This window comes from Peromyscus eremicus, chromosome 1, assembly GCF_949786415.1.
Source record: "Peromyscus eremicus chromosome 1, PerEre_H2_v1, whole genome shotgun sequence".
Classification (NCBI taxonomy): domain Eukaryota; kingdom Metazoa; phylum Chordata; class Mammalia; order Rodentia; family Cricetidae; genus Peromyscus; species Peromyscus eremicus.
This window is the reverse complement of record NC_081416.1, coordinates 66,526,845-66,543,118: the sequence shown is the minus strand read 5'-3', so window position 1 is coordinate 66,543,118 and position 16,274 is coordinate 66,526,845. Positions and strand designations below refer to the sequence as shown.

Genomic DNA, 16,274 nt, shown 5'->3' with positions numbered 1-16,274 from the left:
CCATCTGTCCTTGTAACATCCATGCATCCATCCATCCATCCATCCATCCATCCATCCATCCATCCATCTTAAATATTCCCTATTCTAATAGACAGTGGGTGCTTTGCTGTGTTTAATTTTGCATCTTTGAACATTATGGTCTCTGTGTGTCTGTGCATATATGTGTGTGAGTACAATGTGTGTGAATGTGTGCATGTATACACAGAGACCAGAGGAAGATGTCAAGTGTCGATCTCTACCACTCTATCTTAGTCTTTGAGACAGGAAATCTCACCAAATTGAGAATGAGGCTGGCAGCCAGCGAGACCCTCCTGCCTCATGGATTCTACCCCCACAGAGTTGGGGTCACAAGGTACACATGCGTCAATGCCCAGCTTGTTACTTGGGAACTGGGATCCCAACTTAGGTCCCCATGCTTGTGCAACAAGCACACTTTCAAATTGAGCCGTCTCTTCTCCCCCGATGATGGGCTTTAGATAATATTCGTCTGTCTGGGCAAATGCCCTGGACTCCCGTCTCCATGGTGGCTTTTGTTTCTCACCCATCTGGGGCCGTTCTACCCTTGCGCTTTAGCATCCATGCTTTTCTCAAGGGATTCTCTGCACTTTTCTCTTCACCATCACAGTGTGATGTCTTTATATGACCCACGGTGCTGATCCCTTCCGTCGTAGACTTTGCTTTCTGTGATAGCCTCAGATAGCCCCCACCCCCTAACACATACTATCACAGAGTGTACAGATATTTATGTATCTCCTTTGTTTTTTTGGGCTTATGATAAACTGGAATCCCACTGGTACTATCTGAGGCATGGTGAACTAATTGAAACTTTTCCCGACCACGTGGCTGCCTCCCTCGTGCCGTCCTCCTTCCACTGGCTTGAATGTCACGGCCGTCTCCTTGGCTCTGTAGCAGAATGCTGTGTTCTGCTTTCTCTGTCTGCCGATCTTGCTGCTGGCGAGAGGATGCTTTTTGCTATGCACTGGCTTCTGCTTGGACAAACCCCCATAGTTTCTGTTCTTTATCCAAAGATGCTGACATTTTCCCAACGAATGTGGGGTTATTCTACCATAGAAAAATACTCCGTTGGGAATTTTATTGTAATTACCCTGAATTTATAAATTATTTCTGAGAAAAGATGGAACTCTTTGGAATTTCTGGCCTTTCCTAGAAATACCTTGTTTGTACAGTTTTTAAGCATTTCATACTGGTTCTTGGTAGCAGTGTATGGTAAGGCTTTCCTACAACCCACCCAAAGTGTTATTTTCCACACTTGAGTTTTGTATCATCATTTTTTAAAATTTTATTATCAAATTATTTTGCACCACCTCTCCACCTACAATGTGGTTTGAGGTCTTTAATCAGCTATGTTATCTGGGACAACTTGCTCTAACACTCACTATGGAATGGTTTTCATTTTCTACACTTTATTCCTACTTCATCATGTGGTCATTCTGATTCATCTTTCACAGTACTCAAGTCAGTCTTGGACACACGAAAAAACAGTAAGGTAGATGTAATGGCTCAAGCATGTAATCCCAGTTCTTGGAAAACTGAAGCAGGAGGATTACCAATCTGGGCTAAACTGTGGGGTTTGGGCCAATCTAATCCACAGTGTGAGATTCCATCTCAAAAACCTAAAATGTACTGAAAAAAGAATGGAAGGGAGGAAAGGAGGAAGGAAGGAAGGAAAGAAGGAAAGAAGGAAGGAAGGAAAAAAGAAAGGGAAGGCTGGAGGAAGAAGGGAGGGAGGGAGGGAGGGAGGGAGGGAGGGAGGGAGGGAGGAAGATGGCATGGGTCCTGTAAAGGTTATTGTTAATTGTCAACTTGACAGAATTCAGAACTCCCTGGGAGTTGAATCTCTCAGCATACCTGTGAGGGAGGGAGCTGAGCAAGAGCAGCACTCGGCCCTCTCTGCCTCTTGACTGGGGGTTCAGTGCCAGCTGACCCTTCAAGCTCCTGCGACATTGACTTCCTCCCTGTGATGACAACGACAGACTGTACTCTTCAACTGCGAGCCAGAGCGAGCCTTCCCCACTGAGCTGCTTTCACCAGGTGTTTATCACAGCAGCAAGAAAGGAAAGTGGGACACAGATTCCTCCAACCTTTGTAGATAATGTTCTGGAATTTAGTATATATGAAGAAAAGTTGGACTTCTTAGTGATAGTGCATTTTCCCCTCCTCTAAGAATAGAAGACACAGGGAGAGTTGACGTTTTCACTGCAGGATGTTTAGTAGGTCGTTCATCGTTGTTGTGATTATTATTACTTTGGCACCAGGAGTTCAGTCTCTCTAAAACCACTTAAAGGGAAGAACAATTCTTACTTAGTGACTGCACTTGTGCCAATGCACTCTGGTGTTCTCGAAGTCCTGGGATTTTCTGACCTTCCCCAAATCCAACCACAGGTAGCTTCTGTTCTTTTGTCCCATTTATCTCGTTATCTCTTTATCAGCTTCAGACTCTGGGAAAGAAAAAAAAATGAGAAGTCATAGGCTGCTTTCTGGATTCTTCAATATGGTGTGTTTGTCTTTCACTGAAAAACAGCAATGCCCTCCATGGCGCTGTCAGTAGCTAGACACTTTAGGGTGAGCAGATCCAATGGTGGCCTCTGGCTCATGCCTTCAGATCCCCTCCCTCCCTTTGAGTGTTAACAGGAACTACGGCATTGCATGGGTGGGGGTCGTCCACCGGAACATTAGCAATTTGCTAGCTGCCACACCACCGAAAAAAAGTGACTGCCTTTGGCAGCAACCATCAATTGCCAATAGCTCCTCAGCTAGGGGTGGGGCCTCATGAGCCCCTCTCCCATCCATGCTGGTTGATCTTGTACAGGTCTAGTGCAGGTGACTACATAACTCCACCTTATTTTTTTATACATGGTCTCTCACAAAACTCAATAAGGCCCTGGCATCTGCCCGTCTCCACCACTACCACTGAGCTTTCCAGATTCAGACTGATCCATTCTTTGAACTACTTAGGTGTCTGAGCCAACACACGACTATTCGCAGTGTGCTATTCTACAAGACATTCTGGAGAATGACTCTGAGACAACAGCCCAGTCTCAGAGAATAAAATGTTTGCAGATTGGCCAGGCAGTGGTGAAACACGCCTTTAATCCCAGCACTCGAGAGGCAGAGCCAGGCGGATCTCTGTGAGTTCAAGGCTAGCCTGGTCTACAGAGCAAGATCCAGGACAGGCACCAAAACAACACAGAGAAACCGGTCTTGAAAAACTAAACAAACAAACAAACAAAAAACAAAAAAAAGAAGTTTGCAGATGCACAATAGTTCAAGCTTGCAGGACTGGCGACAAATCAGTGGCTGGCTGCCAGTGATTGCTCTGGATTTATCCCTCTCGTCACACTCCATTCCCGGGAGCTCCTTTATCGTGTTTCTCGGACTACTTCAAGTTACAAAACGACAGTGCTAGCCCCCATTGGGAGCCCCGTAGCAGAGCCTGCACTGAGAGTTAGTGTCTCCCAGAGTCTGGCTGTGGGCACTCCTTCATCCATGGTCACCTCCAAGAGCAGTGGAGAAACCTGAGATACATTTGTGGCTAATTCATCCAGGGCCCTGGACCCTGAGCACAGTGGGAGTATCTGAGTGGAGACCTTCCTTAGGCGGTAGAACCCACCTCACTGGAGATCTCAAAGTCTCCAGACTTTCTATTAAGTACAGATTATCTCCTATTTTCATATTACTTTGAACATCTTCGTGTTAAATGCATGAGATCAATCACATTATTTATTATCCATAACTAGGAAAAGGAATCTGAATATCCATCTTGTGTTTTAGTTGTCTAAAATTTTTCTTGGAGATAGCAAATGGACATGACTTCTTTTTGGTTATTGAAAAGGCATATGTAAGTCTGAGATGTTTGGTGCTATCATATTCCATTTTTCATTGTGTGTGTGTGTGTGTGTGTGTGTGTGTGTGTGTGTATGTGTGCATGCACTTGTACAAGCTGGTGCATGCATGTATGGGTGTTGATCTGCTTTAGTTTCTGTTGCTGTTATAAACACCATGTCCAAAAGCAATCTGAGAAGGAAAAGAGTTGATTTGGCTTACAAGTTACAGCCCATCTTCCAGGGAAACCATGGCAGAAGCTTAAGAAGGAACCTAGAAGCAGACATGGAAGCATAGTCCATGGAGGAACACTGTTTCCATGGCTTGCCTAGTCTCATTTCTTATACAACCCAGGCCCACCTGCCCGGGGGTGGCAGAGCCCACAGTAGACTAGACCCTTCCACATCAAACAATCAAGAAAATACTTCACTGACATGCCCATAGGCCCATCTGACAGAGGCAATGTCTCAACTGTGGCTCCCTCTTCCTAGATGACTGCAGTTTGTGTCAAGTGAATAAAACCACCCTGGACGCACACACATGGGGGCCATAGGTTTAGGTTGTGTGTCTTCCTTATTTTTTGAGACAGGGTCTCTCAAAAGCTAGAGCCTACCAGACTAGACTGCCCGGCCAGTAAGCTCCAGAGAAAAGCCTGTCTCTGGCTTCCTAGCGCTGGGATTCCAGACTCCTGCCACCTCACCTGGCTTTTTACATGGGTACTGGAGATCTAAACCCTGATTTGCATGCTGGTGTGGGAAACACTTTCCTGACGGAGTCACTTCACCACCCCAACACACTAATTATAGTCATCACATTGCATTTTTCTAGGCTTGAGTGTTAAGTCTTGTCTGAATCCTATCCACGAACATGGATGGACCATTTACTTGTCGTTTGGGCCATCCCCTTCAGCCGTGGGCTGTGCTCAAACAGTCCAGGCATAGAAGGGATGCCCTTGATCAGCTAGTCTATCTTGGCTCCTCACCCCTGCTTTTGTTCCCAGGATCCTACACTTCTTGCTTCAGGACTCTAAACTTCTGGATCTTTCTCATGTACTAGGCTTAGCTGTATGTCTTAGTTAGGGTTTCTATTGCTGTGAGGAGATATCACAGCCACAGTAACTCTTACAACAGAAAAACATTTAATTGGGGGACTTACATTTTCAGAGGTATAATCCATTAACATCATTGTGGGACATGGTGGCATGCAGTCAGATGTGGTACTTGAGAGGTAGTTGACAGTTCTACAACATGCAGGCAACAGAAAGTGGTCTGTTTTACTGGGCATGGCTTGAGCATATATGAGACCTCAAAGCCTGCTTCCACAGTGACACACTTCCTCTAACAGGACCATACCTACTTCAACAAGGCTACACTTCCTAATCATGCCACACCTTTTGGGGGCCATTTTCTTTCAAACCACCTATGCGGCAACAGTGACTCGTGTGGGATTTCCCCAACATGCAAAGATCTTCCTTCCATCATTCCCTATCCATTGTCCAGGCCTATTTCTGGACATCTGCATCTTTCTAGAGAGTTCTGCTCTCTAATTCTCTTGAAAATTCCTGTCTAGTCCACATGGAGGAGTGTAGGACCTCAGAGATAGGGATACAAGCCTACATAGTATTTGGCTAATGATTTCTTGTCTATTGAATTTGACAACTGAAGTTGGATCTGTTTTTTATACCTTTGTCTTTTTATTTTTTCTATAATTTCATCCATGAGTGCTATATTTACATCACTTCCATTCCTCCCTTTACCCCTCCAGTTCCTCCTATGCCCCTTACTCTCTCTCAAATTCATGCATGACTTCTTTATTGTTATATTCATGCATGCACACATGCATGCACACACGCGAGCCTGTTGAGTTCTACATCTGGATCATCAGGCAGCAGGAAGTGACAGTGAACCACAATAGGCTTGTCTTGAGCTTCTAAGACCTCAAAGCCAAACCCCTCGTGATACACTTCCTCCAACAAAGCCACACCTACTCCAACAAGTGCCAACTACTCCTAATAGTGCCACTCCCTGTGGGCTGATGGGGGCCATTTTCATTCAAACCACCACAGTCATGGTCCCCATCTTCTGTTGAGGGGTGAGATTCATACTTATCACCTTCACAATGATTTTAGTCATTACTGTTTACTGTGTCCTATGAGAGTTCCTGTCACAGAGAGCTGAAGGCCATTTGTAGAGCAGGACTTCTGTCTGCTCTCCATGGGGTCTAGGGAGCTGAGTCACATCTTCTGGAGCCTGTTCCATAAAATGTAGCCAAAACTTGAAAGCACTGACTTTTTAAAATAACCATTCCACTGTCTGGTGGAACACTGGTTGGGTTGAAAAGGACAATGTTGGGGAAGCCATTGGTGACAAATCTATGTCCAGTCGGGGACTGTCCACTTCACAGAGGAGCCACAGGAGCCATGTTCTCACCACAACAAATGACACTTCATAGTGAGGTTTTAAAAATGAAACCTGCTTTTACTGAAGCCATTCATGGGCATTGAGCAGTCAACAAGTATATACTTTATGCCTTGACTAAATTAGATTAAAACAAAACAGATTAGTCTCCAAAACTTAAGACTATCCTCTTTTAGATGATATACTTACAGATAAGTGGAAACATCAAACACCAAAATTAACTAGACTCAAAGCCTACACACCTCAGTGAACTTCTACACAGTTAGAATAGGCATTCAGAATGGAAGTTTTGGAGCTTCACATAGAATTGAACACTTTCAATAATGAATATATTTTATGTACTTCTCTACCACCAAAATGCATAAATTCATTATAGAATTAGAACTAGAAGAAATATTAGCTTTATGTTTTTTTTAAAGTGGGCTTCTTATTCCTTTTTTATGTTATATTGTACCTACGTGTACATTTGTTTACATATATACATGTTATTGGATAGATTCCATATATGAGAATGTGCATTTTTTTCTGAGATTTTGTGTCCTTGTTTAATATAATACACTTATGTCTATCCATTTTCACTCAAATTTTTTAACTTCATTTTTCTTTAGAGATGCATAGTATTCCATTTTGTATATGTACCAAATTTTTATTATCCATTCATCTGTTGATGGACAATTAAGTTGATCGCAGTTCTTTCTATAATGAATGAAGCAGAAATAAACATGGAGTGTAAAATCTCTATGCTTGGGTATGGACTTCTCTGGGTATTAACTAATACAGCCATTGTAAAATTATTTTGGAGATTTCTCAAAAAAATTAAAAGTATAACTACCATACGATCCAGCAATTTCACTCCTGGGCTTATACTCAGAGAATTCCATACCCAGCAATAAATTCTTGTTTATCCTTCCTTCTTCCCACCCTACCTCTTGTTTGATCTTTCTCCCACATGATGCCAAAATGACAGGGTGACCTGGGGTAATACGTGGCACATGACATTTTGCTGCTAGAAGGGAGGGAGTGATGGAGTCTCTCATTAAAGGATGATCTTGTTTCACTTTGGCACTGACCACAGGGAGATTAAACCAGGATGTTTCTCTTGTCTCCCCAGCACAGTTTAAAAATGTTTAAAAAATGGGACTTTGTCTGTAGGCCACATCTCCAAAAGCCACTTGAGGAATTCCATTCCTCCCATCAGAGACTCCAGTGGAGTCGCCTCTAGGTCACAGGCTGTCAATAGAAGGCAGCAAGACTCTCTGGGAGGAATGTGCCTATGATACTTGGAAAGAATGAAAGCGAGTTGACTCCAGGCTTCACTGAGATATTTGAAGTCTGCTCAAATACAGCATTTCAGTTCAGAGCTTTCCCTGGGAGGGACAAAGCTTAGCCTGTCATCGTAAGACAGAGTGGATAATTCTCAAGTGATTTCCCAAACTTTCAAGATCACCAGGAGTCCGTTGATCTACTTTCCCCTCTTCTGCTCTTCAAGAGTGGTTTTCTACATTCTTATTAGTCTTGTCATTGAACACCAAGGAGAGAAATTCAGTGGGGTCGCTGGCTTTTAACCCAGAGGCTAGAGGAGGTCACAGTCACTATCAGCACTTGCTGGTGACATCCTCCCAGTTGTTCAGAGACAGGAGAATAAAGAGGCATTGTCAAGGATATCTGTAATCTAAGAAGTTTCCAGTTAATATTGTTGGCTAATAACTGGCTAAGTCTATCAAATCTACACAACCCTACATTTCACACAGAAAGACACATGGACATTTGTTGCCTTTTGTTGGGTTAATTGACTAGCAAGATGTGGCTTCTACCAGACAAACTCTGCTGAGGCTTAATCTTTCGGGTCCCATGGCAAGGTTAATAGTGGGCAATAATGGAAAGACTCTACCAGCATCTTCATCAGAATGAAGGACTTAACCTTTGGCTGCCAAAGATGACCTTTTTAATAGCATGAAAATTCTGACACATTTACAAAGTCTTGCTGATTTTTGAAACTTGTTTTTTCCTTTCATGTCTGCTAGGGCAGGAGAAACACCAGGAAAAAGAAATCTGATCAGACTGCGAGTTAGTTCCTTTCAGTTCCAATAATTGTAGATTTCAGAGTATCAATTTCTGGTGCTCTAAAGCATGTCCACCTTTTTGCTTCTACAAATTGATTAAGCTTTTTATTTGATATCAGGAGCCTCCAGAGGGTTCTAACCTGTATTTCAACCTTTGAAGAAATTCATACCCAAGATATTGCTGCCGGACAATCTTCAAGGTCATTAATATAATGCTCAGAAATTTTCAGCTGAAAGTGAATTTAATCAGAGCCCTTTTCTATGTATCTCCTCATGGCATGATTCAAAAAGTGTTTTGCCTTTTAAGTGTCTGAGGAAGTCAGCTTTTATTATATTTACTTTACACCTTTAAGTGCAGGCAGTCAAGAGGATTTGGGGACAAAGTATGATAAAATTGTTATCATAAAATAATAGCAGACTAACTGAAAGGGCTATAAATGTTGATGAGAAAATGTGAAAAATTATTTTTTAAGTTCCTTAGATTGTCCTATCTACAAATATATTCCAGAAATGCTGACGGGAATTAAAAACCAGTAGATAGAAAGGTCATGTAGAGTAGAAAGACTTTCTTAAGGGAAAAGGTGATCAGTGGATTTTCACTGTTGAAATGGCGTGTTGTCATGGGTGACTGGGAGAAAACAATGATGAAGACACCAGATGACAGTGTCTGCTTACTGGGGTTATGTATGCTTTTTAGTAGCTCAGATACAAAATGAAACAAGCATGTCTACTTTCTTAGGGGTCAGTGTATCCTTAAAAGAGACTCGAGGGGCTGGAGAGATGGCCCAGTGATTAGGAGCACTGGTTGCTCTTACAGAGGTTTTGGGTTTGGTTCCCAGGACCCACATGCTGGCTCACAACCACCTGTAACTCCAATCCTAGGGATTCCAACAACCAGTTTTTGTCTTTGACAGGCACCAGGCCCACATATCATGCATGTGGTGCCATACATATAAAATAAAAGTAAATGCATCTTTGAAAAAGAGACATGAGGAACAATATAGTGATATTTTATTTGTGCTGAAATGTGATTTCATTTGTATGTTAATAAAGTTGCCTGGAGATCAGAGGTCATAGCCATTAAGCAGAAAGTCTGGCAGTGGTAGCACATGCCCATAATCCGATCACATGGCAGGCAGAGTCTCTGTGTGGTCAAGGACATAGCCAAGCAAGGTAACCTGAACTTTTAACCCCAGTACCAACCATAGAGACCTGGAGGTCTGTATAGACAGGCAGTGACGAGGAAGTCATGTGGTTGGGTTTAGAGCCAATGAGAAGGCAGAACAGAAAGGCAATAAAAAGACAGTCACACAGGAGAAGGTCTCTCTCTCAGGGGAAAGACGGCAGCGAGTGGTAAGCTAAAGGCTGTTCACTAGTGCTCTGATCTCTTGGACTTTTAACTCTATTTAGCTCTGTGTTTCTTATTTAATAAGACCGTTTAGAATTTCGTCTACAGAACAGTGAAAGACAGGTCAGTTTGGAGAGCTACAACCTACTCTTAGGATCATTCACACTCCAGAGAGAAGACCCTTGCACAAGAGCCCAGCCACCAACTGCTGGGTGACGATAGTGCCAGAAGAGTATGTTTGAGAAAGGATTGTGCTTGGAGCTGCTTTAAGGACTTCTCTGCCATCATGTTCCTAAGTACATGCTGCTGACACTGTGGCATTCATCACTTGACTCTCCAACATCTCTAGATGAAAAAGAACAAGGCTTAGAGAGAAATTACACACAGACACCACATTGTTGGAAAGAAAGTTCAGAGTTTTGTTTCATCCAACTTGCTTCAATAGCAACCCCTTCGTGTGATGTATCCTGTACCATGTACTGCCTTCCTTGTCTAGAGTTGCACAATGCAGAGAACTCTTAGGGCTGAGCTAGTCAATCAGACTCCCTTCCAGTCCAAGTTGGAGGCTCATGTCTCATGACTAAGCCATTTCTAGAGCCAATATTTCAAAGAATAAACAGTAAAAATAAACACTTTTTTTTGGAAGAAAAAAGTGACTGCTTAAAAATAAAAAGAAGATAATTCATGACTTTGGCACGGACACCTAGTTTGTGGCATGGGAGCTTGGATTAAAAGTGGTTTTGCCTGTGTTACTCATAATTTTGATATGCTGTTATTAGATACATCATAGTTGAGTTTTATATTTTCCAGATGAAAAGCAAGGCATCTTTCCTGTTATGAACTGTTCCTCTTTACCTTGAAATGTTCCTTCTACTTTGATATAAGTACACCAGCATCCTTGTACCTGCTCTGAGTATGACATACTTTCTTCCTTTTGTTTGCTTTATGTTGACCTCTCCGTGTTTAACATGCATCTCTTGTGAAGAGCATTTAAATGGTTATTGTTTTCTGCCAAATCTGACAGTTTCTGTCTTTTACTTACAGGTGTTTAGTGCATTTACTTTTAGCATAATTAGTAGAAGTTGGAATTCTTGAGCATTTCATTTTATGTTGTATTTTATTCTCTAGTTGTTTTTTTACCTTTTTATGTTAATCAATGTTTTATAAATGTATTTATTTGCTTTACTGGTATCTTTAAGCTCTACTTTGAAGGGATGCTGACAATAAGCTTGCTTAATGATAGTGTCTGTTTAGAACCTATACTATTTAGGGAACTTTACATGATACTTTTTATTTTTGATATCTAGTATTTCTTTCCATTAGCTAGCTAATACTGTATCACTCTTGTGTTTTATAATATTGGAATGTGATAATCACACAACAACACAATTCAAATTCATTCCATACTTTGGGAAATTACTGCTACAGCTTTTACTTACATTACAAATACTATATGCAGTATTTTTAAACTGGATACAAATGTTTAGTTTTTTTAAAATAATATTTTTATTTATTCTTTCAAATTTCCATACATTTGTGCAATGTATTTTGATCCTGTCCATCCGTTAATACTTTCTCCCCAATTTTTCCTAGTGTCCCCCACCCCAACTTCTTCTTCTTCTCTTATTTTTGCTGTTATTAATAACCCCTGAGTCCATTCAGTGCTGCATGTATGTGAATGGGCATGGGGCCATCTGTTTGGACAGGAACAACCTGCCAGTAGTCATGACCTCAAATGGGGGGGGGGACCTCAGGGATTTCTCCTCCATTGATATTGGAATACTGATGTCTGAAGTATTGAAGTCTTATGCGGCTCCTGGGAGTTCATGTATTCAGTGACCATGTCATGGATGAAGGACAGCATCCCATAGCACTTCTTCCCATCTTCTTACCCACCCCACCACCTTGATGGTCACTATGCCTCCCATTTGGGTAGGGTGATATAGATGATTTAAATACTTATGTTTTTTATAATACATTATAATGAGTAAAAAAAAAGTGTAACTGAGAACTATTTCCTGCCTGTTAGCCACGTTTGGAATTGTGTTTCCTTTATTCTTCAACCTGTTTCTTTGTCAGGTGAGGGGCTGTTCTGTAAGAGCACAGGAAACTGCTACTAGCAAGCCATCCTCACTTGGTTTGTGGGAAAGCATCCTTACTTCATTTTCAGTAGTGAGAGAGACTGTCAGCACATAGAAGTGAACGGTGTTTTTCATCCAGCTCTTTAAACCACCTTAGCCCATTGTCTTTGGTCCTCCATTGTTTTAATGAGAAACCAGTGATTTTTAAGTTTTGCTTGCCTGTCAACCACCCATTTCCCCCACCATGGTGCTTCTGTATTTCTTTACCTCATTTGGAGCAATACCAGTGTAATCTGTCTTGGGGTCGTTCTCTGCTTATGCTGCTTCAGTGTTGCTCACCTCCTTGAATCTCTAAAGCAGTTTTCTTATCCAGTCTCTGATGTTCCCCGTCTTTATTTCTTCAAAGTATTTTTTCTGCTCCAGCCTTGCTCTCCTCTCTTCTCAGAAGTCTGCCCCATTGAAGATGGCCCTGCAGAATTCTAGAGGTCTGTTTCTTTGTCTTCAATGCATGCATCAGCTACTTTTCTCGTTGTTGTGACCAAACACCCAAGAAGAAGCAACTTAAGAGAAGAAGGGCTTGTTTAGGTTCATGGTTGAAGCTATGGCCATCGTGAATGACAGGCCTGGGGTGCAGGAGGCTCCAGGCATCCTGGGCGAAGTGTGAAGCTGTGTGAGCATATCTGAGTGGGTCACATGGTGGCAGGAGCATGAAGCTCCAGAAACCGAGGAGAGAAAGTGGGCGGGACTAGAAACCTCAAGACCTTCCCACAGCAATCCCCATTTAAAGGTTCCCCAAACTCCCCAAACAGTAAGACCCCTCCTAGAGGACAAGTATTCAGACCCATGAGCCTATGGGGTAGATGCTACACCCAAGTCACAACAATACTCCTTCTCTACCCTTGAGGCTGGCCCTGTCAATAGATTTGATCATGCATTTTCTTCTCTTTACTATCTCCAATCTGCCGTTAGACATAATAGGCAGAGTTTTAACTTTCAGCTATTTTTTTTTCAAGTCCAAAATTCCCATCTGGTTTCATCTTAATAGTTTCCAGTCTTTTGCTCGTGTTTCTTATCTGTTCATTTGTGAGGAATACATTTTCCTTTAATTTATTTGAAAATACTTCTGCCAGTAGTTTTAAAGAATTTGTCTCCTAAGATCAGAATCTAGGCTACCTGAAATTAAGTTTATGTTGCTTGTATTGAAGCTTTTCTATTTCTTCCCATGTCTAGTGATTTTTGACTCAACACTGGACACTGTAAATCATTTATTTAGCAACTCCGGATTCTGTTATCTATCTTTGAAGAGAATTGACTGGTTCTAGCAGGAAGTTCCGTTTCAGATAGCTGTGTTAGCTCATTTCCATGCCCTCTTTGTCTGGAACTGTGGAAAGCATGTGGTGCTCCCTAGGCCTGGTAGCTTGTCATAATTTATATACGTTTTGTTAGCAATGCTGCAGATCCAGCCCAAGATCTTGTATACACAGGCTAGGCAAATTATACATCACCCAGCTACATTCCTAGCTAACTTACTAGAATTTTATTTATTTATTTATCTTTTGTTTGTTTTTTTCAAGACAGGGTTTCTCTGTATAGTTTTGGTGCCTGTCCTGGATCTCGCTCTGTAGACCAGGCTGGCCTTGAACTCACAGAGATCTGCCTGCTTCTGCCTTCTGAGCGTTGGGATTAAAGGCGTGCACCACCACTGCCTGGCTGGAATTTTATATCTAAATTAAAAGTTAACGTCTGCCTTTGGTTTTATAGTTTTACTTGCATGTTCTAAAACAGCTCTTATTCCAGGATGGTAAAACTCTTGCTCAGAAATTCAGCCTATGTGAAATCTCAGAGGCTGTCCACACTGTTAGAGCGTGTTCATGTGGAACCTTCAGTGGGTCAAGGTTGTGACTCTAGCATGCATGCTCAGGTCAGTATTCTCCCCTTCCTGCGAGGCCACTGATGCTCCCATGCTGTGTCTGGTTGTGTTTCATTTGCTGTAAATGAGCCTCAGTTGTTCTGATCTTGAACATGCTCAGTCCAGCCCTCAGACACAGACTGAAGGGGCTAACCATATCAATGCTGGGAGTACCTCTTTGCACCTCTTTCTCCCACCTGATGCCATCCTTGACCCGGAAGGAAAAAAGTCACAACAGTAAGGTCAATTGCTAATTTTGCACAACAGGGCAGCAGATACAGTATGTACACGGAGAAAATCTAGAACAAGAGAATAACAGTTTTGCTTACAGTAGTGCCTTCAAAGGACCAGCAGTGAAACTCTTCCACACGGCCCCTGCTGTGGAGGGAGGGCAGAGCTTTGTTTTCACTTGGAGGTTCTCTACGATTGGGAATGACACAATGTAGTGGTGATTTCCTTATTACTCAATAGACATCATACACACTTATTCCTTTCAGTCATTATGCCTTCCCACATCATCTCATGTGGGCATTGTTCTATTTAAAGATACTAAGTAGGCTACCGTCTAAGTCTGGCTGTGTTCAGTTCTCCATGTACATGAGAGGAGCCCCACTCAGAGCTGAATCCCACCATGTCTCCCAGGGTATTTCCTTGTATTTCAGTTTGCTGCCATGTCAGCACAGCCTGACTTAGCTCAAGCAAGCTCTGCCAGCCGGCTAGACACCTAGACAAGCATGCGAATTTCAGTAAATAATAGGAAATGTTAACAGAACTCATCATGTCTGAACTGGAAGACAGACCAGACCGGGTATGAATCCCTAGTTTCACCATCTTGGCTCCTTCTTTTTCTTCTTTCTTGCACATCACCTGGTTTCTTGCTATCCTGCAGCTCCTGCAATAATAATAAAAAAAAAAAAGGGTGAAGAATCAATTAGAAATGCCTTTTACTGTGTTCCCGTCCTTGGCAGGGGCAATGTGGCGCCCTCTGCTCTCAGCAAAGACTCTGGGAGGGTTGTGTGGGTTTAGAGGCTCAATTAAATGCTCAGAATGGTTTCTTCTCTAACCATGTGCTCAGCGACTTGGTCTTTAAGATGGCATCAACATTTACGGTTTGAAACTTTGGGAGGAGTGTGGGTTGTCATTGAAATAAAAACAGAGCTTTCCCTGGCTTTATTGGGGAGTTTTTGTTAGGGTTTGCTGTACTTTTCACCTTGACATTTATGCTAAAATTTGGAGTGTTTAATCTCCCCTCCTCTGCTCTCTTCCTCACTCGATGGGGAGAATAATAAGATCTTTGCAATAGTTGTGAAAGAAGGAAAAAGAGACAACCGTGGAGATGTTTCCCTGTAGCTCATTGCAAGGCAAATGCAATTTTAAGCAGTAGGAAAAATCCTTCTGGGGTAGATAGGAAATAACTCTGGAGAGGCCAATGCCCGTAATTTTGATCACGAAATTAAAAATGCAATTATTCTGCACACATTTCAATCCAAGCCTGTGTCTTTAGTTATTCTTTATTCTGATAAGATAGTACAAAATTCTGTAGCTTTCTCTGGGAAGAAAATAACTGTACTCACACTGTTACACATCCAGAACTGTTCTGTTTTCTGGAGGCTGGGTTACATTTGGCTCTGGGTGACTAGCAGCGTGTTTTCCCTTGAACCTGGTCACAACTGGGGATGTTGGTTAAGGAAGCATTGGGTTGTTTGTAAGCTTGTTGCAGGTAGAGGTCTGACAGGGAAAGCAGGGAAAACTGCCTTAGCAGAAGCTGCAGACACAAAACATAGACTTTGAGAGCGTTTGCCTTAAAGGACATGGGACAAAAGGAATCACCCATGGCCACACAGTTTTGACAGAAGATTGCCCCTTACATAGCATGGACAGACATGGGTAAAACCTTTGAGTTCAATGTGATGAAGGTGAAGTGTAGACTTGAAAACACACACACACACACACACACACACACACACACAAACACAAACACACACACACACACCGTGTACTCATAAATCATAACATGTAAAGCTATCTACTTGCTGATGTAGATGTCATTTCTTTTCTAATTGTAAAGTCTCTAGCTCTGTTCATTAAGAGTCTCGGTCCTCCTGTCCCATCTCCCTTCACATACTTGTCTGAGTTTAGGGTAAGCCAGCAGCTACTGTAGGTTGCTGTCAATAAACCGGAGACAGGAATGGAAAGGCGAGAGCAGACATTTTGCAGACACACCGTATCTGGAGACACTGATAAGCATCCGGCCCCAGAGAGGATGCTGTGCAGGTGAGAGTCCCGGCTGAGGCCTTGTGGCTTGTCTTGGCCTTCTGGGAACAGGACAGAGTCTGCTTAAAGGGGGAATCAGGAAATGGTACCTAATCTATCCCAGGGTTCTGAGAGGGAAGCATGCAGAATGTCGGCTTCACGAGACAGATAGATAAGGAAGGACATTTGGAAGTAAGAATCAAAGCTGAACAGGAAATGCTAAGAGGTTAGGAGCCAAAGTGCACTTGAAATTAGAGAAAGGGCATCTGCAAGACGACATTTAACAGCTTTAATAAATCTACCTCTTTTTTATGCTAAATTTTCGAGTTTCAGAATTACTTTAACACTAATTCATATTGT

General features: G+C 42.3%; 1 long non-coding RNA gene across 1 annotated transcript; it reads right to left on the bottom strand.

The window, feature by feature from the left end:
* Nucleotides 1-2,205: 2,205 nt before the first annotated feature.
* On the bottom strand, nt 2,206-14,554 carry LOC131899107 (uncharacterized). Its single transcript, XR_009376056.1, has 2 exons — nt 14,462-14,554; nt 2,206-2,459 (listed from the first exon to the last, which is right to left on the bottom strand). It is a non-coding gene; the product is annotated as an uncharacterized LOC131899107 (long non-coding RNA).
* Nucleotides 14,555-16,274: the final 1,720 nt, after the last annotated feature.